This window comes from Gossypium hirsutum, chromosome D06 (genome assembly GCF_007990345.1).
Source record: "Gossypium hirsutum isolate 1008001.06 chromosome D06, Gossypium_hirsutum_v2.1, whole genome shotgun sequence".
In the NCBI taxonomy this organism is placed as follows: domain Eukaryota; kingdom Viridiplantae; phylum Streptophyta; class Magnoliopsida; order Malvales; family Malvaceae; genus Gossypium; species Gossypium hirsutum.
In genome coordinates this window covers 37,399,309-37,402,353 of record NC_053442.1, presented here as the reverse complement: position 1 = coordinate 37,402,353, position 3,045 = coordinate 37,399,309, and the positions used below count along the sequence as shown (strand labels likewise).

Genomic DNA, 3,045 nt, shown 5'->3' with positions numbered 1-3,045 from the left:
TTCACATACTCCTTTTCCTCTCTCCAAAGATTATCTTCAGTATTACTAGGGATACTAGTGCTAATTTATCTTTTCATGTCTCCCATCATCCTCATTAATTGGCTCATTTGGTCTTCAAGTTTAGTTAATGTTTTCACTGAATTAGTGCAATCAGACTGCACCTGCTTCACATCTGTCCTTATTGACTACATTTCCCCTTTGATTTGACCCAAACGTTGACCACATATAGTATGGTCATTTAGGTTGGCCCTATCTTGAGGTTTCTGCAAATAAAGAGGTTGATAGTTAATGTTTTTAACTTGATTAGAACTAGTACCTCCTCCTTGATTTCCTTCCCATCTCAGGTTCGTATAATCTCTCCATTAGGGGTTGTATGTATTTGAATAAGGGTTTCCACTCATATTCTTGATGTATTTTACATCTTCGGTGGGATTGTTAATATAATGGAGGAGTGGTTTGTCTCTATAAATAGATGGTGCACTATTTGAAGCCTCAATGCGGTTGTGTTTGTCATCCTCCTGTGCAGTCTTCACCGTTGATGGTCTTTGGCCATATGTATAGTGTTCAGTTTCCCATTGGCAGGAGTTCATTGCCATGTTTTCTATTAGTTCATATGTGTCCTTATATGTTCTGTTCATTAAAGTTCTTGCTGCTATTCCATCTAACCTTGACCGTGCATGTGCATCCAACCCATTATAAAACATCTCCAATCGTAACCACTCAAGTAGTTCATGGTGTGGCCATTTTTGAATCATTGTTTTAAAGCACTCCCAAGCTTCATGGAAACTTTCTCCTTCACGTTGCTTAAACGTAGCAATCTCCCTCCTTAGTTGGATTGTGTTACTAGTACGGAAGAACTTTTGTAGGAATTTTCCTGCGAGCTCGTCCCATGTTGTAATGAATATTGGTGCTTGCAAATCTAACCACAAAAAAGCATTATCTATTAAGGAAAAATGGAACAACCGAAGACGAATAGCATCATCAGTGACCCCATTATATTTAAATGTGTTAAAAAGCTGAAGGAACCATTTTAAATGCTGGTTTGGATCCTCCATCATCGTGCCCTAAACTGCATATTATTTTGAATCATTTGAATCATTGCTGGTTTGATCTCAAAATTACTAGCCACAATAGTTGGCCTCGTTATACTCCCCTGAACCATCTCTGGAATTGGTAGTGCATATTCTCTTAGAGTTCTTCATTACGCGCCATATTTTCGGGTAGTTGTGGTGGCAAGTCTGGTGGTGGCAAGTCTGGTGGGTTATCGTTAGCTTCGTCGAACAATGGATTCTCACAAAGTATGTTGCCCATATCAGGTGGTGGGTTGTACATCTGTAGTTGCTATTGACGATTCCTACGAATTATTCTTTCTGGATCTGTGGCTGGCTCTATAGGAGTTCCCTTACTATGAGTCATACACTAAACCCAAAGGGAATAAAGATGTTTGTAAAAATAAGAAAACAAAGTTGTATCTATAATTTAGGAATTTCCTAATTTACTATTAAGTGCAAAAATTAAAATCAATTTAGTGATGTTGCCTCCCCGGCAATGGCGCCAACAACTTGATCGCCTTCGAACGTACCAACGTCCAGAGTAGAAATCTTGAACAAAATATGTTAAAAGGCAATATCCGCAAGTATTTAAGCCAGGTTGTAATATATTTACAACAAAGTAGGTGAGTACTCTAAAGATCGTACCCAAGGGAGGTGAGTACTAATTTGGCCCTAACATAAACACGAATAGAGATAATTAGTAATTTAAATAAATTATATTACACTAAACATAAAGTGTTACACCCCAAACCCGACCGAAATATATCGACTCTAATTTGAAGCGTTACATTAGTCACCAAAATGTCTCTCTAGTTAACGACCACCTGATGCACACTTCAACCTTATAACACCTCATTTATGCCTATTTAACTATCATTTATTAATGCGGTAGCAATTTGTGAATCATTTTTAAACTTATTCTAAGTATTTAAACCTAAAGGTATTTTGGTCATTTTACCACCTAAGGTTAAACTATCCCGATTTCATTTCTAAATAGTTAACAACCTTTTTTTAGTCAAATTATGCAAGCCCTAAAACTTTTAGCTTAATTCAAGTTCATTTACTATGTCTAATTCAAGTTTTATTATTAGGGACTAAATCGTAACTTTTACAAACTTTTAGTACATTTTCCAAATTTAAAAAAATTAAGAGTGTTTCTACCAAATATTAACAATTACAAGTCTAATCCTAAAATATTACCAAGGTTTACTATCATTAAAGGCTTCAATTAATCTAATTAAGTTTTATGACTAAATTATAAATTAAGCAACTTAGAATACTAGATTACAGAAACCAAAAATCAAACCCCCAAAAACCCACACGCTCGTGTGAAAAGATACAGGCCCGTGTGCAAACCACTACACCTAATTTGTCAAAAATTTGTTTTAATTACCCAATTTTACATAGTTTACTTATCCATTGAACTTGAAATAACTACAATTAATTACCATAAACATCAACACATCTCCAATTTAATTTATTTACAACAAATATGCAACAATTAATCAAAATTAAACACCCAATTACACGCTTAGCAAACACCAATTAATTCGCACAAGATATATACCTTAGTCGCAAGCAATCCACTCCATCGTAAGCTTCAATTAAACATTGTTAGTATAAAATACATGCTTCATACACCGTGTTATCAACCATAGTACAAACACTCATCAACATACCATAAATCAAACATCAATTAGACATAAAATCATGTATTAAAGCAATTATAAAATCACCAAAATTAAAGTCCAAAATTTAATTTCCAATTTCCATTACAAGTAAAATAACACTAGTCCAACACTAGTCCCAAAAGCATCACAATGCCCCTATATAGTCTCTAAAGTAAATTTCTTAAGCCAGTACCGAGCCTTTTTCTTAGATCTCCCTTGTACTTGCTTCTTGACTCCTTATGCCTGGAAATTCTCTACACGAAATGTGAGGGTGTGAGCTTATAAAGCTCAGTGGCATGATAGTAAAAACATTAATTAATTTG

General features: G+C 34.8%; 1 non-coding gene across 1 annotated transcript; it reads left to right on the top strand.

Annotated features, from left to right (window-relative positions):
• Positions 1–726: 726 nt before the first annotated feature.
• On the top strand, positions 727–832 carry LOC121218924 (small nucleolar RNA R71). Its single transcript, XR_005915406.1, has one exon. It is a non-coding gene; the product is annotated as a small nucleolar RNA R71 (small nucleolar RNA).
• Positions 833–3,045: the final 2,213 nt, after the last annotated feature.